Genomic DNA, 23,831 nt, shown 5'->3' with positions numbered 1-23,831 from the left:
CTGATTTCTGAGCATTGATTTTGTATCCTGCCACATTACTGAATTGCTCTATAACTTCTAATAGTTTGGGAGTGGCTTCTTTTGGGTTTTCCATATAGAGTATCATGTCATCTGCGAAGAGAGACAGTTTGACTTCTTCCTTGCCGATTTGGATACCTTTTATCCCTTTTTGTTGCCTGATTGCTGTTGCAAGGACTTCTAGGACTATGTTGAATAATAGTGGTGAGAGTGGGCATCCTTGTCGTGTTCCTGATCTTAAGGGAAAGGCTTCTAGCTTTTCCCCATTGAGAATAATATTTGCTGTAGGCTTTTCATAGATGGCTTTTATGAGATTGAGAAATGTACCCTCTATTCCTACACTCTGAAAGGTTTTAATCAGGAAAGGATGCTGTATTTTGTCAAATGCTTTTTCTGCATCAATTGAGAGTATCATATGGTTCCTGAGACTTTTCTTGTTGATATGATGTATCACGCTGATCGATTGGCGAATGTTGAACCACCCTTGCATCCCAGGGATGAATCCCACTTGGTCATGATGGATAATCCTTTTAATGTACTGTTGGATTCTATTAACCAGGATCTTGTTGAGGATTTTGGCGTCCATATTCATTAGGGAAATCGGTCTGTAATTCTCCTTTTTGATGGGGTCTTTGCCTGGTTTGGGGATCAAGGTAATATTGGCCTCATAGAATGAGTTTGGTAGCTTTCCTTCTGTTTCTATTTTTTGAAATAGCTTTAGGAGAATAGGTATTATTTCTTCTTTGAATGTTTGGTAGAATTCCCCAGGAAAACCATCCAGGCCTGGAGTTTTGTTATTTGGAAGGTTGTTTATCACTGACTCAATGTCTTCATAATTAATTGGCCTGTTTAAAAAATCAATTTCTTCCTGTTTCAGTCTTGGTAGTTTATAGGTTTCCAGGAAGGCCTCCATCTCTTCCAGATTGCTTACTTTATTGGCATATAGCTGTTGATAAAATTTTTTAATAATCCTTCCAATTTCCTTGGTGTTGGTGGTGACCCCTCCTTTTTCATTCATAATTTTATTAATTTGGGTCCTTTCTCTTTTCTTTTGGATAAGTCTTGCCAGTGGTCTGTCAATTTTATTGATTCTCTCCAAGAACCAGCTTCTAGTCCTGTTGATTTGCTCTACTGTGCTTCTGGTTTCTAATTCATTGATTTCTGCTCTCATCTTGGTCAACTGCTTCCTCGTGAGTGGATTAGGCCTGTCCCTCTATTGCTGTTCCAGCTTCTTGAGGTGAGAATATAAAAACTGCATTTTAAATTTTTCTATTCTTTTGAGTGAGGCTTGGATGTCTATGTATTTCCCCCTTAGGACTGCCTTTGCAGTATCCCATAGGTTTTGGACGGTTGTGTTTTCATTCTCGTTGGTCTCCATAAATTCTTTAAATTGATTTTTGATTTCCTGGTTTATCGAGTCATTCCTGAGCAGGATGGTTCTTAGTCTCCAAGTGTTTGAGTTTCTTCCAAATTTTTCCTTGTGGTTGAGTTCCAATTTCAGAGCGTTGTGGTCTGAGAATATGCAGGGAATAATTTCAGTCTTTTGGTATCGATTGAGACCTGTTTTGTGTCCCAGAACATGGCCTATTCTTGAGAATGTTCCATGGGCATTAGAATAGAATGAGTATTCTTTGGGTCTGGGATGTAGTGTTCTATATATATCTATGAGGTCCAACTCGTCGAGTATGGCATTTAAAGCCTTTGATTCTTTGCTTAGTTTTTGCCAGGGTGTTCTGTCTATTTCTGATAGTGGAGTGTTGAGGTCCCCTACTATTAATGTATTTTTATCTATATGTCTCTTTATTCTGGTTAAGAGTTGGCTTGTGTATCTTGCGGCTCCCTTGTTGGGGGCATATATATTTATAATTGTCATCTCCACTTGTTGGATACATCCTTTAAGAATAATATAGTGCCCTTCTGTGTCTCTAACTATAGTCTTTACTTTAAAATCCAATCTATCTGATATGAGAATTGCTACCCCAGCTTTCTTTTGGGGTCCATTTGCGTGAAAGATGGTACTCCATCCCTTCACTGTCAGTCTGAATGTATCTTTGGGTTCAAAATGAGTCTCTTGTAGACAGCAAATGGATGGGTCATTTCTTTTTATCCAATCTGCAACCCTGTGTCATTTTATGGGAGCATTCAAGCCATTTGCATTGAGAGAGATTACTGAGAGATATGATTTTAATGATGCCATGTAGCCAGTAAAGTCTTTGTTTGTATCGGTTGTGACTTTCTGTTCTGTATCACTCTTGGGGCCTTTTTACCTTTATAGAACCCCCCTTAATATCTCCTGTAGGGCTGGTTTCATGGTTATGAAATTGGTTAATGACTGGCGATTCTGGAAGGTTTTTATTTCTCCATCAATTCTGAATGACAGCTTTGCTGGATAAAGGATCCTTGGCTGCATGTTTTTCTCTGAAAGAGCTTTAAAAATGTCCCCCCCCCCCCAACCCTTTCTCTCATTCCAGGTCTGTGTAGACAGGTCTGACGTAATTCTGATGCTTTTGCCTTGGTACGTGAGAGATTTCTTTGCCCTGGCCACTTTCAATACTGTATCCTTGGATCTAATATTTGCGAAATGCACTATGACGTGACGTGGTGTAGGTTTGTTGTGGTTGAGCTTGGGAGGGGTCCTCTCTGCCTCTTGGACACAAATGTTTGTTTCCCTTGCTAGATTAGGGAAGTTTTCAGCCACAATTTGTTCAAATATCTCTTCTAGTCCTCTGTTTTTCTCCACCCCCTCGGGGATGCCGATGATTCTGACATTGGATTGTTTCATCGAGTCAGTAATCTCCCGTAACCTACATTCGTGGGCCTGGATTTTTTTAAGTCCAGCTTCATTTTCGTTTTTTCTTCTACTAACCCATCTTCCAATTCGCTAATTCGTGCCTCTGCCTCAGTGACCCTGGCCATCAGAGCCTCTAGTTTTGCCTGCATTTGGCTCATAGAATTTTTAATTTCTGCCAGATTCGCTCTCATTTCTGCCCTTAGAGATTCTATATTCTCATTAACATTTTCGTTAATACTTTTGTCAAGTCTACACATCATCTTGACCATTGTTACTCTGAATTCCATTTCTGATAATTTGGTTACATCCATATCCGTTAGTTCTGTGGCAGAGGCCACAGACTCATTGTCTTTTCTTTGCTGGGGGGGGCTTCTCCTTCTTGTCATTCTGATGAGGAGAGGTTGTGGGGTTGTCCAGAGCCCAAATTATTGACCTGGACCCAGGCCGTGCACCCTTGCTTTATAAGGATCTTAGGGATGTGGGCTTCTTCTTTAAAGATTTTATTTATTTATGTGGCAGAGAGACAACCAGCGAGAGATGGAACACAAGCAGGTGAGGGGGAGAGGAAGAAGCAGGCACGCAGCGGAGGAGCCCGATGAGGGACTCCTTCCCAGAATGCCGGGATCATGCCCTGAGCTGAAGACAGACGCTTAACGACTGTGCCACCCAGGCACCCCGGGATGTGTGCTTCTTGATTTTTCAGCCTGCCTTCTGGGGGAGGGTCCTGCCACACCGATACTCAGGCAACCCTGTTTGGGTAGAGTCTCCGTGTCCCCTGCGAGGGGGGATGGGGATGGGCACCCTGTGAGCCGGTATTTCTAGACTATTGTTCTCTGGCAGCTTTCCCTGGCGGTTTGCTGTGCCTCTTCTGAGAGTCAGAGCAGCAGGGGCCAAATCTCAGCCTCTGTCTCAGAGCAGAGGTATCGCGGACCATTCTCCACTAATGTTCTGGCCACTTTAACTCTGTTTCCGTTGGTGCTACTCAACCCTGCAGCGTCCCTGGATGTTCGCCCCACACCCAGTGTCCCAGCCCTCACTTCCAGGGCCAGCGCTTCTCTGTCCTTTGTGTTTCTAATGCCGCCAGCCGCCCCCGCGCGCTCCTGGAGCTCCTGGTCTCAGTCTGGTTCCACTGAGCACATCGGAGTTCCGTGAGAAGTCTGGTGGCACGTGCTCCCAGCTCAGCGTCTCAGTCTGCTGTCTCGGGTGCATTCCGCGAGTCGGCCCGCTCCCCTGTGCAGGTGGCCACCGCTTCCCTGCGCCCGAAAGCAGCAGCTCCCTCCCTGTTCCGTTTATCTTCCGATATCTGTGCACGGTTTCTCGTACCTCAATACTCAGCGCTGGAGATGTTCGTTTGTAGAGATCCAGATGTATCTTCCTGCATCTCAGGCTGATTCCGTGGATGTTCAGGCTGGTCTGGTACCTATCCAGCTCGACTCAGGGGACCGGCTGGAAAAGGGGTCCCCTACTCCTCTACCATCTTAACCCTCCCAGGAAGTGAATTTAGAGAGGCATGGTGGGGATGGATTTTGGAAGGCTTTAAATGCCAAGTCACATTTACATTTAATGTCATGGTTTCCAAAAAACAGGTGGGGAAAACAGTTTATTAAGGAAGATTAATCTAATAATGGAGTGAAAATCTGATGGTATATGGGGTGGGATAGGGTCATTAGGCTGATGAGCCTAATATCCCTCTTTGTCAAGTAATCCTTCCATGTTTCTAAGGTCACTTTTCGGTTGTGCTAAACTTATTCACAAGGACTTGACTATAGTGAACTAAAAGTGATGCCAATTCTTTTACCAGCAATAGCCATCAGAGCTTGCCCCAGCATTTGAGGACGTAAGGCAGGGGCAAGGAAGGGTTAATAAGAACAAAGGCACATACACAAGTCCTCTCCCTCAAGAGAATTGTATGCTTGTGAAATAAATCAGATTGAAATCATCTCCTATGGCAATCCGGAGGGGGGGAAAAAAAGACCCACAAAGAAGTTAAACATCAACCAGTGCTGAAAGGGCATGGAGGAAAGGAGGACAGTCCCAGCCTCTCTGTGACCATGAAGACTGTAGCCATGTGGACATGAGCTGAAGCCGTCCTTTAGCACCAGCTGAGATTCTTCTGCCCTGGAACTACTTCTTTTGACTTATTGCCAACCCCTGGGGATTTGATTCCTACACCTGGAAAGTGAGGATGTGGTTAGATGAGCCAAGGGGTTATGGATTTAGCAGATCAACTTCCCTGCTCGGGAGGGCTGTTGATGGAGAGGGATTCTCCCTTCCGGCGGTAGACTCTAGAGTTCAGAGAAAGAAAGGAGGAAGAGAGAGTCAGAATGAAAAACCCTCCCTCCCTCCTCAGGAGCATGTCCTGTTAGCAATCTCTCTGATACAAGGACAAATATTTAAGAAGCATGATTCCTGCTCATACTACCTTTTTATTTTTTTCAGAATGTGAACAGCTCTAATGTTATATAAAGTTTCCTAGAAGTTTATTTTGTAAGTCAATCATTTCACTCATTCATTTTACGATTCATTTCATTAATAATGCAGAAAAATAATAGCAAATATGTTGTATAGTAACCAGAAACAAATAATGACTCTTGGATTTAACTCCTCCATACATTATAGCAGACCCCATTACATGGTATCTGAGGGTTAGCCATTCTCCAAAACTTTCAAATATAAGCTCCATTACCACACTGATTTATTAAAAATTCAGATTATTTTAAATGTATTAATCACAAAACAAGCAAATGAATTTTTTTTTAAATCCCTTGATTCTGTATGGAGGCATTCAAATAATCCAGAAAAAGAAACGTTTCCATCTTTCTGTGAAAATACATAAAGGAAACCTCATTTAAAATGGAGTCAGGTAGCCCAGAAGGGGGAGCCCTCATGCCCATACCACTCACTGCAGTTGAGTGAACCAGCAGCAAGAAGGAATACAAGAATCATTTCAACAAAGGGAGGGCACTTTTCACATAAACATCTATCTCCTGCCGTTAAGGAAGGAAGACCCCTCCCCTGACTCAGGAACAATGCCTTAGCCACTGTTGGCAGCCAATGAGAAACCCCCACAACCTCAAAGTCCTATTCTCCAATACAATTTTGTTCAGAACAACCCTCCTCAATTGTCTTTTTAAAAACCTTTTAAAATATTTTAATTCTAATATAGTTAACATGTGGTGTTATGTTAATTTCAGTTGTATAATATAGTGATTCAACAACTCCATACACTACTCAGTGCTCATTGTGATAAGTGTATCCTTAATCCCCTTTACCTACCTCACCCACCCCACCCCCACCCACACGATTGCTTTTTAAAATGTAGTAAAAGCTGACTTTCCTTGTGTCTCTTCAGACTTGCTTATGGTACATCATGGCTTACTTGTCCGCATTTGCAATTCCTCTGTTACTGCCAGATAAACTCATTTTTTTTTAACTAAAAAAAATTGTCCCTTTCTCTGTTTAAATGTAACATGTCCATAAGTTAAAATCAAAGTGCACAGTTTCTTAGGAACCTTTGGGTTTGGGTTCTATTACTAAACTTGCTTAGAGGGCTTCAGAGGGGAGGGGAGTGGGGGACTGGGATAGACCGGTGATGGGTAGTAAGGAGGGCATGTATTGCATGGTGCACTGGGTGTTATACGCAAGTAATGAATCATGGAACTTTACATCAAAAACTAGGGATGTACTGTCTGATGACTAACATAATATAATAAAAATTATTATAAAAAAATAAAATCTTAAAGTTAACTCAGGCAAAGCTGTCTAAAATAAAAAGTGAAGCATATTTCAATAATTACATTTATCACATAGGCAAAAAGTCTGTTTACCTTATTTTACTCCCACTAATTGTTTACCTTACCTTACTCCCAGTAATTCTCTTAATCCTGTACTTTGGTTTCCTTACAGAGTTTTCGTCACATTTCAGATACACTGCAAGGACCAGCTACAGTGGTAAATTGCGTCAGATGACACATAGAGAAAATATTGTTGGCATTTTTAGTTTTTCTACTTTTCTTTAATAACTGTAAAGAGTAACTGTATGTAAAGAACAAATTACTTCAAAGGCCATGACATTAGACTATCACCATCTGTATTTTTAGAAAGCACTCAGGTTGCCTGTGTTCTTAAAATAATACATATTGCTTATCTATGGTAAATTAGAAAAAATCAATACACTTTCAAAGAAGGTACATGGCTTTTTGTTTTGTTTCAAGTTTTTATTTTAATTCTAGTTAGTTAACATATAGTGTAATATTAGTTTCAGGAGTAGAATTTAGTGATTCATCACTTACATGTAACACTCAGTACTTACCACAACAGGTGTCCTCCTTAATACCCATCACCTACGTAGCCCATCCCATGCCCTCCTCCCCTCCAGTAACTCTCAGTTTGTTCTCTATAGTTAACAGTCTCTTTTGGCTTGCCTCCCTCTTTTTTTTTTTCTCTTCCCCTATGTTCATCTGTTTTATTTCTTAAATTCCACATATGAGTGAAATCATACAGTATTTGTCTTTCTCTGACTGGCTTATTTTGCTTAGGGTAATACACTCTAACTCCATCCATGTTGTGGCAAAAGGAAAGATTTCATTCTTTTTGATGGCTGAATAATATTCCATTATATATATATACACACCACATCTTCTTTATCCATTCATCAGTCAATAGACATTTGGGCTTTTTCCATAATTTGGCTATTGTTGATAATGCTGCTATGAACACTGGGGTGCATGTGCCTCTTTGAATCAGTATTTCTGTATCCTTTGGGTAAATACCTAGTAGTGCAACTGCTGGATCATAGGGTAGCTCTATTTTTAACTTTTTGAGGAATCTCATACTGTTTTCCAGAGTGGCTGCACCAGTTTGCATTCCCACCAACGGGGTACATGGCCTTTTGAACGTCTTTATTTTGTATAGTATAGAAAATTGATTTTTATTTATAACACATATTCATATATTAGTTAATCAGTAATTTTGCCCTTGGAACTCTACTAAAAAAATCAAAGGAAATACAGTATTAAACTATTTTTTTGAGTCTATGTTTTAGTTGTAAATAACTTTCACATTACCTCTCTAAAACTTTGTCTAAAATATTCACCACTCTCAATAACCTTAAAATGTAGCATTGAGGATAACTCAAATTACATGTTTATTATAAAAACAAAATTTTAGAAAAGGATAAAATGGATCTTTGCCTTTTACTTTTAATTCTGACTCTTGAACTTTGTTAGTAAATTTACTCTTTTCATTCAATGAAAGCCTTATAATAAGCTCCACACAACCATTTGGAATTGTAATTAAGAATTGCACTACATTAACACCTGTACTACTAGGAAAATGCACCATAACCATGTCCTAGACTCAGATTTGTGCAGCTGGACGCTTATCTCCCATATTGCACTATACAAAATTGTACAATAAGCATGCCCCTGACAATTAAGCAAAAGATATTATTACTGAAGAGTCTCTCAAATATATTTATTTTGCCATGAAGTTTCCTGGCATTAATTTCATTAAAAAGTTACATCATAGAAATAGTAAATATCATTGCATAACAGGTAGGAGGAAGAGCATGTAGGGCAGTGTTTCTTTCACTAACAAAATTAAAACAGATTTCACCAACAAAAATAAGACTAAGAGTGACTACGAACTCATCAATTTTGTAATTGAAATGAACAAGACAGATTCCCATTCCATAAGGTCTGAGAAGCAAAGGTGACTCCATAGGCTTTTCACTTGTGTGCAAGGAAAGCAAAAGCATCCACTATGAGATGCACCCAAAGATTAGGTACAGATTTAAGAGAAGAGTCCTGGACAACATGCACTCCTATGAAGGCTACAGTTGGGGCTACAACATTGACAGTCAACTGAAATTGAAGGAATTTGGAGATGCTGTCATAAACATTCCTACTCCTACTTGACAGCTGTAACAATATTTGTGAATTTGTCATTTATAAGAATGATATTGGTAGGATATGACACCATCTGTTAAGTGATAGTCCTGAGGCTTCCTTGATGAACAACTGAAAGCCCCGTCAGGCAGTTTTAAGACAGTAGTCATGGATTTCTTCTCTGAGTAGAAGGTATATACTTTTATAGAGTCTCTTATGTTAAGCCTCTTCCTTCCTTCTTTCCTTCCTTCCTTCCTTCCTTCCTTCCTTCCTTCCTTCCTTCCTTTTTCTTTCTTTCTTTCTTTCTTCCTTCCTTCCTTCCTTCCTTCCTTCCTTCCTTCCTTCCTTCCTTTTTCTTTCTTTCTTTCTTTCTTTCTTTCTTTCTTTCTTTCTTTCTTTCTTTCTCTTTCTTTTTCTTTTTTTCTTTCTTTCTTTCTTCTTTCTTTCTTTCTTTCTTTCTTTCTTCTTTCTTTCTTTCTTTCTTCTTTTCTCATCATCTATTTTTAAATGCAGAATAAATCCTGACAAAGCATATTTTATTTTATTGCCAGTCTGTTGTGGTAGACCTTTGATATCTTTTAAAAAAAAAGTTAGAAATATAAGAACAATTAACACAATATTTGTTAAAAAGATATTCCAAATGGGTCTGGAACAGGCTTAAGTCTAGGAATTGTTTTATAATGATATCACCAATGTAATCCTGGACTATCATTCTGTTAATAGTCAACGTTCTTTTTTTATCTGAGCAAATGATTACTTGTATTTCCTGTAGTTTCAAAAGCTTCCAAGTGTCTTAGTAAGTTATTATCTTTCATTATTTTCTTTACAGAATAAGCCAAGGAAAGAGGGACTGCAAATGGAAGGTTTTCTGGGATAGCCATCACCAAGACTGTTATTCCGATAATGAAATACTGAACAGTATATCCTATGTAACCATTTGTGCTCCCCAGTTCCAGAAGTCCATAGTACAAAGTTTGTCATTAAGAAGCAAAGTGAGTAAAGCCATTAGCAAACCATACTTGCCAGTTGTGCTATGGATAACTGAAAGTTTGTCTTATAGAACCAACCACTCTTTGGCACTAGTACTGTCTGAATCTGCTGCATTTGTCTTTGCTCCTTTGGATTGTTTTGCCCTCTCTGGTCCTTTGAGAATCTGTTTTCTTTACATCATCTTTGCTCTTTGTTTCATAAGTCAGCAAAGACAGGATGAAACTGCTTTGGAGCTAAGGCTGGCTGTGGTCACCTAGGACCCAGACAGCGGCATGGGGTCGCCGGGAAGCATCCTCTTCACCATTTCCTACTGTGTGGTGAGGATTCTCTCCTCCATCTTGAAGTGGTGTTAGAGGATCGGCAGCTGGTCCACTGCAGCCTAGTGCCCTAGGGAATCTGCACCATGTCTCCCACCACGAGGTCCATCACGTGGACCTCTTCCACCTGGAGCCCAGCAACACAACAAATGTCTCGTGGGCCTTGTTGATGCACTTCTCCAGGCAGCGGAACTGTTTTCTGCTCTCTGGTCACTGTAGCTGTCACCCATACCACGTGCACCACCCTCCTCCATCTCCATGTTCTGGAACAGCTGGCAACCCGGCTCCCAGCCCAAGCCACATGCACCCCATCTTCACGTGCCTGCACCATTGGGTCACTGCTGGGCATGTTTCTTCATTTCCTTCCCCTTTTCTCCAGTGGACCCTCAGGCCCTGGCCAGAAGAGTCACCTGTGTCCTTTCCCTACACCCCCAGCTACTTCCACCAAAGTTGAAATTTCCCCGTCTTCCAATTCCAGATCTCACTCTCCTCTGCCCCCTCCTGCCCCCTGCAGCCCCCACTGCAATGCCAAGTCCTTCTGTCACATATCAGCAGGCTCTCAGAGTGCTTCAAAGACCACAAACACCCAAATGAGAGTGAGCAGAAGCTATTGATTCAGAGTTGCTTTGGCAGGAATGTCAGCCACTGTCATGCCTAGGACAGAGACTCAAGAGCAGGCAAGGAGTGGGATGACTTTATAGTGGAAAACAAGGGAGGCTTCACGTAGGTCCTAGATAGAGTCTGTTGACCTGGGGAAAGGAGACAAGAATTCTATGTGATTGGTTGGAAGTACATCTGGCTTCCTCTGGTTGGTTCTGAGTTGGTAGCATTGGCGCAGGCAGGGCAAACATTAGGGGAGCTTGCATTTATTGACCAAATCTTGACTGCTTTGGTCTGGTTGGTGCAAAGATTGTGGGTCAGTGTTCAATTTTTTTATGGCCTGACCATGATCCCTTTGCATGTGGTCACAGTCATCCCCTCTGGTTCCTTTGGCCACATTTCCAAGTAAAAGCTGTCATTGGGAGTTTTCAGTAGGAACTAACCTTCCAGGGTGCTGGGGTTCAGCACTTTTCCCGAAAGAAAAAGCTCCAAGTGGTAGGCCTTGTACATGCAGCCTGTGCCCAGGGCTGTGTCTTCTAGGCCTTCCGCTCTAGGATACAGAAAGGTAGCTGAGCTCTTTGATTTTTAAAATTGTGAAACTAGCCCACCTCTTTCAGTTCTATTGCAGTGGAGCCAGTGGTTACAGAAAATCAGATATTGTCTGTATATTCATCATATTCTCATGAATAGTAACGAAAAAACTGAGTATACACCACATGCAAGGTCCACCACAGTGGATGAGGTAGGGTGTGGTGGACATTCTGTGGCCACAAATTTGGTATTAACCCAGTTTCTGTATTCACATAGCCTCCAAATTAATTTTTGTGATGGCCTTTTTTTCTGTCTGAATTATCACCATGGTGATAATTGTATGTAACGCTCTGTTACGCAGAGCCTTGGAACATCTTACAAAACCTTCCATCACTGAGGAATGATGTTTTGTCTTCATCTTTACTGTCTCCCTGCATCTGGTTAGCAGCAATTGAACAGTCAACTGGTGATTCACTGGTTGCTATTTAGTTTGTTCGGTCAGCTGTTTATTAATCTGTAACTTCCTGTTAAGATGCAGGGTGTGCTTTTTAAAGAAACCTTACACAGCATAAGTTTTATTTTGGGACTGGCTGTACTAATATATAAAGAGGATCTGTGAGAGTTACTTAGTCCTGTAAACTATTTTCTTTCAGCAAAATTTTGCGGGCACTTACCATGTGCCAGGCACTGTAGTGCAGGAATGAATGAGATAGTCTCAGCTTCCAGAAGTTTACCATTTACTCCAGAGAGACAAGCATAATAAAGTATGGTAAGTACAATCATAGATGTGCGAGGTATGGTGTGATGCAGAGGAGGAACTGGAAAATTCCAGGGGTACAGAGAAGTGAGAAAGCTTTCGTAGAAGCAGCTCTAGAAGGCAATCTAGGAAAGATTTCCAACAAAGATGTCACATTTTGTGACAATAAAGAGGGACAGATTGGACAAGGAAGAGCTTGAAACTAGGGAAATTATTTGAAGGTTGTTTAGGAAGCTGTTGTAATGATTTAGGCAAGAGATGATAAGGGCCTAATTGAAGACTGAGAGAGAGTTGCAGAAAAGATTTGAATTTGTACAGTGGAGTGGGAGAATGGGAGGTGAGGAAAAAAGATTTGAGCAAAGGTTTTCGTTTTGGAGCACTTGGTAATTAGCGTTGCCTTTAAATAGAATGGAAAAGAAAGAGAAGCAGGTGAGTTGGGTGACGGCTGTGGAAACAATGGGTTCACTTTTGGACCTGTTGAAATTCAGGTGCCATGTGGGGACATCATTTGTTCATTGGAAATCCAAGTTTGAAGTTTGAGAAAGAGGTCTGGGCTGGAAAAACAGATGTGAGTGTCATCTAACAATTTAGAAGCATGATTCTGTTAAAAATGGATTGTGTTTTCTGTGTGTGGCATTGGACAACTGACTAATACTTCAAAAATATAGAGTTTATTTGAAGATATAGTTTTCTATAGAAATGTAAGTAACTTCTAGATCATGGTTTTTTTTCTTTAATGGTGTCAGCTTTTATGTTGGGAATTGGGCGTACCAGGGCAGGGGAAGAGGGCAGTACAAACTGAATACAATCTGCAAATTGAACTTGGGGATTTTAACATTGACATTAAAAGTGTTACCATTTTCAGTATTAGAGATTAAAAAAAAACAACACAGGGGCACCTGGGTGGCTCAGTCGTTAAGTGTCTGCCTTCAGCTCAGGGCCTGCGATCAAGCCCCACTTTGGGCTCCCTGCTCAGCAGGAAGCCTGCTTCTCTCTCTCCCATTCCCCCTGCTTGTGTTTCCTCTCTCGCTGTGTTTCTCTCTGTCAAATACATAAATAAAATCTTTAAAAAAACCCAAAAACAACTCATGCCTTATGCTTTGGGTTTAAAAATAAAATAAAATTAAATTAAATTAAATTAAAAAAAACAAAATGATAAACTATGGAAAACTGTACAGTTGTATTTAATCTTGGATTGTCGTAAAATGTTCTTTACCAACAGTGCTTTACTAGTTCCTGGGAATTTGGAAATCTGAAAAGCCTGTCATCTTTTACTAGACACAGTGGGATTTTCAGGAATACCCTTTTGTAAAATTGTCCTTTGTATCCAGGAATCTAACCACACCCTAAATTTAACTCAAACCCTAAATTGTAGCCTTAATTATAACTCTAGCCCCAACGCTAACCCCAAGTGAATGAATCTGTATACCTAGACCTACACCTCATCTTCAACTGAGCCTTAACCCTACACTAACCACCAACTTAACTGTAACCCCAACTCTGAACCTACATATAGCATTGGCTCTATTTCTTGTCACTAACCGGAACCGGAACTGGCTCTTTCAGGGGTAGACCTATGAAGTTTTCCTTCTTTAGGGCTCTAGTAATTAGATAATCAAAACTGAGAAATGAATTTCAGACTAAATGAGTAATTTATAAGCAGATCATCAGCAGACCATCTTTAACAACATATCATGATTAGGTAACCTGAGCTTTCTGTTAAAGATGTCCAAAGGTTTGGCTATTGTTCCTGGATGTCTACAGGATGTACTTGCTTCTGGTCTCTGATTTCAGAATGTGTATTTTACATTTACCTAAGGGTGGCTGTGAAAATTTGGTGAATATCTCTGAAAGGCAAGGTCCAAATGAAGAGTACATTTTCATAGATTTCACAAAGGTGTATGCTAAACTTGCTTCCAGTCTTCTAGGGTTCCCCAAAGTGTAAGACTTTCCTACTCCAGAAGACTTACTGGGTCTCTTTCATTTGTATCTAAATCCTGATGTGACTCATAGCCAGACCTTACCAGCTATAACTAGTATCTGTTAGACTAGCAGTCATTAAGACAATGTGCAGTGTTAGACTCTGGGGATTACAGAAGTATTATAAGATACTGTATTACATTCAGAGATTTTATAGCCAAGGTGAGGAAAAAATGATTAACATTCATAAAACAAAGAGACAGTATGATGGGACAGAATGTAATTCAGTGCTATATTATGTGGTACAGACCTGGAAACTGAACTGTTTCAAAGTGTTGACAATACTTTCTCTTATCTACATTAACACTCAGCAGCTTACCAAATCTTTGTAACATGCATTCAATCTTTCTTAGGATACTGGGAGGTTGATAGAAGGCAGATATTAGTATAATTGTTCATATTTCCCTATGTAGAAATAGGCTCAGAGGAGCTAATTGTGTCCCCCCAACTCTCCCAGAAAAATCGCAAAGCAGAGTTTTGAAGGCAAGTTGGCCAACTTCAAATCCAACGGGAATGCAAGTTGGTCAAATCCAATGGGAAACTCATTCTATTTCATGGAGTAAATGAGACTTGAACTGGGCCTTGGAGGATTGAGTAAAGTTTGAAGAGATGAAATAAGAGTATTTTGAATGGGGTAAATACTATAAGGAGAAGGCAAGAAGCCAAGAATGGGACAGTGAAGAGACAGAGAGGGGAGTGGATGAAGTAAAACTGGTTGAAGAAAATGGGGCTTTGAAAGCCAGGCAGAGGGGTTTATATTATGTGTAAGGTTTCATTAAGAAGTCAATGATCTGGAGAGCGGAATAAAGGAAGATTCATTCATCTGAATGTGCACAGGTGTACAAGGAGGATTAGAACAAGGAGGTCCCAGAGACAGGAAGGCCATTTAGGTGGCTTTGTGGTATAGGTACATGGAAGGGTCTGGAATGGGGTAGCAAGAGTTAGTGTTAAATGAAAATAAATGGGCTAAAAAGAGACAAGTCAAAAGGATTGATTTAGTGCTTGATTGAGCATGAGAGATGGAGAAAGTGAAAAAATCGAAGAATTCCAAATTTCAAATAACTAGTTTTGTGGCCTCAGGCAAGTTATAGGGTGTGTCTGGGCTCCTCCCCTGAAGACAACGTGATGGCAGAAGGTGACAGCAGCCCTCATCTCACATATGACTGAGACTTGTTACGTTCATGGGGCTATTGGGTTAATCAGCTGCTTTAATGAGGAGGGGCAATGTTTAAATGTCTAGAAAGATATTCTCAATAACATTATTGAAAATAATGAAAATAATGAAAAATTGGGAAATATCTAAATGTTCTACAATGGAGGAAGAAGTAAATAAATTATGACTATTATGGGAAATCAAAATCACGTTTGTACAACACGGGGACATAAGTATTCAAAATATAAAGGTAGGTGGAGAAAACAGGACACAATGCTATCTGAACATTATTAAAAATAAAAATATGAATTGAAAAAAGGACTGAAAGAAAACATTAAGAGTGATTATCTCTGGCTGATGGTAACGTGGCTGATTTGTATAATCACTTTTGTACTTTGTACTTTTCTGAAATTTCCAAATTTTGTACAATGGAGCTTTTTTCTTTTATAATAAGAAAAACTATTTAGGAAAAAAAGAAAAAAAATGGGACCAGCTACTACTGTTTAAAATCTTTAGATGTGTTGTGTCCCTTCTGCTTAAAAATAAAATACAGAACCTTCTCTATCCGACTTGGAAAATATCAGTGGAGTGGAGTAGCTTTGAAGAAGTGCCCGAGACGGAGAGGTGACCTTCATAAGAAACAGGGAACAGAGCTGAAGAAGATTCCAGGGCTGCACGAACAGAGCAGAGATGTGTGCCTTTACTGAAAGAAAACGGAATCCTTCTCTGTAAGGTAGTTTGGTCTTTGGAAAATGCTTACAGCTCAGATTAATACAAAAGCAGCTCCGGAAGTAGATAAGAATGCGGTTATGTCACAACTGCAAACAGTGCTTCAGTGTACGAGGTATTTCATTAGGTTTGCTAACCTCAAGGAGACCTCTGCCAGGATTCCTCCTGGTTTTCCACTAGGACTGCAAAATGTTTTCCTTGACTGTGTATTCAGGCACAAGTGGAAATTGACTCTCCTGTGCATTATGAAACATTTACGGGTTAAGAATTTTTAATAAGCATTTGTATAACTAAACAAAATATTTCTAGGAAATGAGACCGCAAATATGCCCTTGAGGAACATAACTGAAAACCAGTAGAATAATTCTGGGAATCTTAATATTGATATTGATCCGTGATAGTTCCGATAGTTCCTGGCTTTGTGCTCAGTAAACACATAATATGACGTGACAGGGCTACTTATCTGAAGCAACAGGAAGTGTTACAACGGTCTTTGACTCAGTTTTCTGCTAAATGTGCTATTTCACATGACCTTGTACTATCACTTAAAACCCATGGAATTATCTTTGGTAGGTAGATAAGTTTCCGACAGTTGGAGCCTTCCTTTTGGTTTATCTTGGAATTTACTTTACATTTACCATTGTGGTGTTGTTTTCATTAAATATATGCTAGTTCAGGGAACTCTCCTCAAATATTGTTTCTCCTCCCTACGATTTATATCGGCCTCGCTATCTTTCCCATCACTGTCTGCTCTGGACGCCACCCTGCCGTGTTAATGGGTAAAGCACACTAGGGTCTGCCAGGGAGAGGTTCAGAGTTCTCTCAATACAAAAGTCCCTGGAACCCAATAAAGACCAAACCTGAAAAGGATCAGGGTACAACCTCTGTCTGGTTTTTCTTCAGGGTTAGTTTGTTATTAGACATTGGATAGACTCAGTTACGCTAATTTTCTTGGCTGTGCTCACATTCGTAAAAATGGCATACAGGAAAATAAACAAACATAGCAAACAGTGGGAAACTTTCCCACTACCTCTTGCCATCTCCCAGTGTTTGTGATCCTTGCCTATATTTTATGCCGCCAAGTGGACAAAACTGCTTCAGGCAGAGTTGGAGGTTTTTCCCAATTGTACTATATTTGTCTCTATAGGTTGTCAAAGTAAATATGTAAGCTTGTTTGCTTATGATATCACCGTAGATGATGCCAGGAACATTAGGAAAACAAAAATTCGCATGTCAATACTAATTTTTTAAAGGTTGGACCTCAGTAGAGTATATTTGCACCTTTAAAAATGTCTCACAGGAGGAAGTAAGCAGTGCTAGGAAGGAAGGATAGAGGACAGTAACAGAATGGGAACTTCACGGCCTTACTTGCAAAAATGAAATAATTAGGCCTGCGATGGCTTTTCTATTGTCCTCTCCCCGTCGTTTTACTTGAATGACTATCAAAATAAACGACAAGTTATCACACCGTGTGTAATCAGTGTGACATCTGGGGCTCCATAAGAGGCCACTGTTTCTCTGACTTCAGCTAACCAGTGCACTTCCTGTAGCGTGCTTCGGGTTAGCTGTCAGAGCCAAAGGGTCTGATTACCCTCGGCTTGTTCTAGAATCACTCTCTCTCTCTCACTCAGCTGGCAGAAGTGTCTCTCGCTGCACTTACCTCATTCCAGCCTTGGGAAAGCCTATTCTTCTGACAAATACATACAAACAAAGAGCTAATGTGGTAGCTGCATCTATTTGAAGAAACTCTTAAATCATTTTGTAATCGATGATTCCCAATTTGCGTGATACACGTACATTTTACACCTTTTCCTTGACAAGTAAGCCAAGATCGTGTGGTGCTTCTCGTCGCGGCCTGAAGTGTAGAAGAGAAGGAGAATGAGGAAGAAAATATTTTTGAGATTTTACAGAGATTTTCACTCTGTTGTGGAATAAAGTCGCTCACACCAGGCAGCTTAACTGAACGCATTTTATACTTTAAGTTTCTGACACAACCTCAGAGCAAAGAGGAACCTCTCCAAGGACCTAACCAGATGCGAGCCTGGTAAGTCACTGACCAGCATGGAAAATTTCGTGTGAAGCAAAACACTAGTAAGGATATATTTTAGGAGGAAACACTGGGTCCTTAAAAATACTGTCCTTTCTACAACCATGAGTGTGTAAATATAAGGGTTCCCACATGGTGGATGAGGTGATTTGGGGTATTTTTCCAGGCTGCTTTGTGTTATGTTTTCCTTGGGAGGAAGGAGAGGGAGAAAAATATTCTTAGTTTTACCATCTAACTCTGCTCTCTAAAGTCAAATTGCCAGTGGCTGGGTGTTTGAGGTTCCCGGCAGGTTGGTGACCTGTGAATCATGCTTTTATTTCAGTATGTTTTGGAATATTGACTGCTTGGATATATAGAGTTTTCATAAACATAAACTGAAGGATGATTTTATTGGAAAACTCAAGTGTATCTTGATTTTAGAAGATCTAGTTCCGTTTTTTAAAAACTGTGCTTTTTGTCCCTTATTTAATATCTTTAGAGTTGAAGAGATGAAACCACAATCAAAGCACTGAGTTGATGACAAAGAAGCTATAAATAAAACTGTAACAGTAAAAATATTAGAATAAGATATGTATTTCCACAGAAAAGCTGGACATTAAAACTTAAAAAAACAGAGGCAGAAGAGACAACTTTTTACTTTCCATTTATCCATAGTAATTGCCTTTATTTTCTTAAGCACACCCACTAAGCTGGCCTTCATATATGGTCCTTTGCCCTCGTGAAGCAAGTGGGGAAATAACCTGTATGTGAAATGATTGCCGTTTATTAAATGTCAAAGAGAAATTTGTTAACCAGGTGTATCAGATAACCAATTGCCATGCAGAGCGGTTGCCAACCACAGCAAGTGTCAGTCTTCCCTTTAAGGACAACTGGTGACTACACAAAATGCAGAGTTGATAAATAATTAGGAAAAAAAGATGAGAAAGCATGCCACTCATGTTATGCTATATGTTCCTAAAAAGAATAAATATTACCAGTAGTATCATTCATAAGAATGATTAAGTATCAGTGTGTTAGAAAACTGTGAACACAATCAGAGCCTTCCTTTTGGTTTATCTTGGAATTTACTTTATTTAATTTATTTTAGACAATTTCAGCTTAACTCCATAATCTCAGATAAATGGGCAAGATATAAGCATAAGAGTGAGGTTTCAAGGACAAGTGTTGGGGGAGGGGTGTCCAGAGCGCTTTTGAAGTGCTTTTTGTGGCTGTGGACTGAAAGACCAGTTTCCCTGGAAGAACTCCTGCAGTTATGAGATGGGGTTTTTTTTCCCTTTCTCTGTCCTGGGAATTTCTCTTCCCTGAGATGAGGGAAGGAATGAAGGCCTCTCAGTGTCTTTTCTGGATGTTCTTTTTCTTGGAAAAGGAAGAAATTAAATTGCCAGAATGGGATTCTGGCCAAGTTAGAGAAACCCTCAGAGCATTTATGGTATTCTAGAAGGTTCAGCCCTGGGTAGGGCTAAGAAGGCCTACCCGACATGAACCCCCTGCAATTTTATGCAGAATTGCATAAGAAGAAAAGAAGAACATTCGAAGGAAAGCACGTGCACAAGTGGAGGAGAGACAGGTCTTTGAACTACAGCTGCCTTTGAAGCGAGCGCCTCTATTGCTTTAATACTACACTCTGTATCATGGGATAGTCATGAAAAAAACAGGCTCAATTCAAGACCGCTTGGCTCATGCTTTGTATAGGGATCTGTGTATGGAGGGCTAGAGGACAAGATGCTTCCTGCGCTTTGCAAATAAATACAGGTCAGCCAGTGAAATTTAAGAACACTATAATTGAGTTAGACTTGCCCAGGCAGTGACAGAGAGGGTTTTGGTCATGAGAGGAACTGAGGCCTGCTGGAGGGGGCCTCTGAATTTGACGCAGGAGTGGGGAGATGAAGACTCAAGTGGAAAATCAGAATACTAGAACACTCAGATCACAGGAAGGGAAGGATGTGGTTCTGATGATCAAGGCAAAGAGAGAAATTGGGAGCTAGAAGTGAAGTCGGTGCTGACTTAAGAGCAGAATAGGGCAGGTTTAAAGGAAGGAATCATGAAGGAATCATGACTGCAAATTGATGCACCGGGGGAGCTGGCCGTGGCCATGGTGGCCTGAAGGTGCAGCAGCAGATTGAGCAAACTTCCTTCCCGATGCTATGGGTAGGCAAACTCTGGCTAGAATATTATATCGCGGATGAAAAGTTACCTTAAGACATCTTCTATTCTGACTCCCTCATTTCATACACATGGAAAGTGTAGCCCAGAGATTATACTGTGGCCTACGGAAGCCAGAACCATAGAGGGAAGGAAATCCGGGAAAATGTGGTTCCATCTTAGCTAAACTGACACAGTTCAGAGTCAGCAGAGATGTCTAATGGCCTTCTCACCCTTGACCTAACTCTACTCCTCCATCTTCTTTGTCTACGACCTTTCTCCATTAATGGCATCTCCATCCTTCCCAGGACTTCAAGGTCACTCTTGATTTTACGTTCTCTCTCACACCATACATTCAATCCTTCAGGAAGTTTAGTCAGCTCTGCCTTCAAAAATATCCCGCATCTGACCATGTGGTTCAAGCCGCCATAGTTTCCTACCTGGATGACTGCAGTAGGTGCTCTCTCTGCTTCTCATGTGCCCCTCCTTGTATATACTCAACACAACAGCCAGCATGACCGTGTTAAAGCATCACATTACTCTGCTGCACCAAACACACAGACTGTGATTGAATAAAATATCTCCTTGATTAGCATTAGGAAAGAAAGAGTCATTATTTATGTGATATGTCTCATTCAACTGGGAAAGGGAAGGAGGGTGGAAAGGGAAACGAGTATTTTTTGAGAGCCTACGATGGAATTTGTGTAACTGGCACTCATTACATGGTAGCTGTTTTTATTTTATTTAATTTTTACAGACTTTGTGAGGTGGATGTTTTGACCCCTTCTTGGTAGGTAAGGAAACTTTGGTTCAGAGAGAGGTTACAGACTTTAGGTTCCCTTAACTAATGGTGGTGGAGCAAGGATTCAATCCCAAGACTATGCACTTTTCCCAATCCTATTGCTCCACTGTAATCTTCAGAAAGGACCCCCAGGAGCATATAGCAGGTGTATATATGCATGCATGTAGGCATTATTCACCATAGACATGGGTAGGAAGGGAACTGGCAAAAACTCATCCCTGGTGCCTCTTAACTTCTCTTTATAACCCAACTGCTGAGCCCTTTGCCTTGTTCCTGGACACCCATTCAGTGTCTCATATTATCAGATGTCCTTAACCTCAGCGATCATCATTCCATTTTTCTTTTTCTTTTTTTTTTCAAGATTTTATTTATTTATTTATTTATTTATTTATTTATTTATTTATTTATTTGAAAGAGGGAGACAAAGATAGTGACAGGGAGCAGAGCAGAGCGAGATGAGCAAGCACGGGTGGGGAGGAGAGGGAGAAGCAGGCTCCCCGCTGAGCACGGAGCCAGATGCAGGGCTCCATCCCAGGACCCTGGGATCCTGCCTGCTCAGTTTTAAACAAGACTAATGAATCTTTGAACACTACATCAAAAACTAATGATGGACTATACGCTGGCTAACTGAACATAATAAAATAAATAAATAAAAATAAAAATAAATGGGAGTTTAATATCTTAAACATTTTTAACTTTCAAATGACTTCTCTGGAAAAGAAATTGTAGATTTCTTAGGCAGAAAACACAGACCAACCATCAAAACAGATAGTATTTATTTTCTTAATCTCTCTTGAAATGATAATAAGAGCAGCTAACATTTTTATAGCACTTGTGTACCTGTGGGCACTTCCTTAAGGGTTTTATGTTACATGTAATTAATTTATATGAATCATAGTTTTCACAACTATCTTATGAGGTAGGGACTTTAAATAATGATTGGAAATAAAAAGAAATTTGTCTCAATAAATAAATAAATTTTGAGAAAAATGAAATTGCTTTAATGTGCTCATTTGTGAAAATGGGTATAGTCAACAAATTTGATGGTGGGAAAATAATGGAATGTGTAACAAAATAGCTTAAATTATTTTTTCTAAAAGGATAATTTAAAAAACCATTGGATAGCCTGGCTAAAAACACTTTTTGGATATTGTTTGATCTTAAAATCTTCAGGAAAAATCACGACCCATTTAAGAAGTTTCTTAATCATTTCACGATCTATGTCAGTCACATTATAATGCTGTATGCCTTAAACTAACGCGGCTGTTGTATGTCATTTATAGCTCCATAAAACTGGAAAAGGACAAAAGAAGTCTCTTAGGAGTAAGAGTCTCAAGGTTAAGCAAAGAATTAGAATTTGAAAATAAAGCAGGGAGGCATTCCTAAGAAGTTAGTAACTTAGTTGCCAGGGCAACTCTTTTATGATAAAACAAAGGAAAGACGAAGGAAAATGTGTATGCTATGGGGTTTTTGTTGTTGTTGTTTCTTCCTTATTTTGTTCTGCTAGACATAAGGAAGAGAACACTTAGGGTTTTGGATCAGAGAGGAAGAAAAGTAACTTTCTCCTAGAAAAGGAGATTCAGGGATTTTAGATTCCCTGAATAATTAACTTAGATACAGATAAAGTCCTACTAATTAGAATAGAGAACAATTAAAGGCTTGATAGGGCAATAAGCTTTCTTTTTTTTTTTTTTTTATTAAAGATTTTATTTACTTATGTGACAGAGAGACAGCCAGTGAGAGAGGGAACACAGCAGGTGAGTGAGAGAGGAAGAAGCAGGCTCCTAGCAGAGGAGCCCAATGTGGGACTCGATCCCGGAACGCCGGGATCACACCCTGAGCCGAAGGCAGACGCTTTAACGACTGCGACTGCGCTACCCAGGCGCCCAGGGCAATAAGCTTTCTTGCCCAGCAAGATTGTTGCATATATGTAATATACTAATAGACAATTGCCTATGTCTTGGGCAATTTCTGATCTTAAGAAAAGGCTCAGTGAGTCCTTCTTAAAGTCAGAACTGCTAAACTTGAATTCTAGTTCAGGGTACCCAAATATACCTGGATATTTGAGTTTCTTTAACTCTTGCTCTGTGTCAGCTCATGTAGTTACTCAAGAGTTAATAAATATGTTCCCTCTCTCACTCTATTTTTTAGAAAAGAATAACTGGCCGGCTTGTAACTAAGTGTATTACTTCTTAGCTGGAAAGTATACATCACTCACCTGCATATCCGTACTTCACCACTTTTCACCTGGTGGCAGCTCAGCTTCCCTATGGGAAACATAATTAGTGTTCTGTGACAGTATGTGTATACTCAAACCTTTTGCGATGGCACACATTTTAGGTTTAATATTTTATAAAGGATTGTACACATATTGGGTCAGTGTCTATATGGCAAGCCGAATATTTTCCCATTTCTAATAAAAGCCTAGCTTAGAACTTCCTGTTTTCTGAGCTTTGTAGGAAGCGGCCAGAAAGCCATATATGTTACCTGAGACTTGTTTGTTTCCTTTGGCTCTCAACTGAGTTTGGCATCATGTTCCTTTTTCCTTGGCAGAAGCTGGAAATTAGAGCCTTCAAGGGGATTTAAATGTAGCACTTGGGGCAGCACCCTGCCGAGCAGCTGGCCATTGACACCTGAGATAAGGTTATGACAAGGTTTCTCAACAGTTGTGACTGGAAGAGTCCAAGAGTGAAGATTAATAATCACCTTGCCTTGGACTGATGTTACTTTGAGTCCCCTCTGAAAACAATCGAGACGACCATGTCCATGTTCAGATTGTCTCAATCAGCTGTGGTTTCTCTTTCAGACAAAAGTGGTGCCAATGAATGTTACTTCTGCTCCCGCCTGAAGAGCACTTTTCTCCTTATTTTAAAGTGTCATTTTACCAGGAGATGTAGTGAGGGGAGGAAGAAGCTTTAAATAAGTATGCTTTTTCTTTCTTTTTTAAGCTCTGCTCCCTGGAGACCAGTGTCCATAACACCTCTACGTAAACTTGGTGCACTCCTCTTTCCTCCATGCCCACTCTTAGAGAGAGACGGCTTCCCAGCTTATTCAGAAAAGAAGTTAGGAGGCATCTTCATGCCTTA

General features: G+C 40.1%; 1 protein-coding gene across 3 annotated transcripts in view; it reads left to right on the top strand.

Moving 5' to 3' along the window:
- The first annotated feature begins 11,776 nt into the window (after positions 1–11,776).
- Positions 11,777–23,831, top strand: part of PSD3 (pleckstrin and Sec7 domain containing 3) — a 701,003-nt gene continuing 688,948 nt past the window's right edge. For 2 of the 3 annotated variants that reach the window (XM_087856334.1, XM_045779175.2), the window contains exon 1: positions 17,391–17,798. The gene's annotated coding sequence lies outside the window, so the exon portion shown is untranslated. Of the gene's footprint in view, positions 11,905–17,390; positions 17,799–23,831 lie in introns of those variants that run through there. The other variant, XM_087856333.1, reaches the window with a different exon arrangement.

Source organism: Ursus americanus, chromosome 27 (genome assembly GCF_024610735.1).
Source record: "Ursus americanus isolate L20-20 chromosome 27, mUrsAme1.1.p, whole genome shotgun sequence".
Classification (NCBI taxonomy): domain Eukaryota; kingdom Metazoa; phylum Chordata; class Mammalia; order Carnivora; family Ursidae; genus Ursus; species Ursus americanus.
Note: the sequence above shows the minus strand (reverse complement) of the source record. Positions and strands in the feature narration are given on the sequence as shown.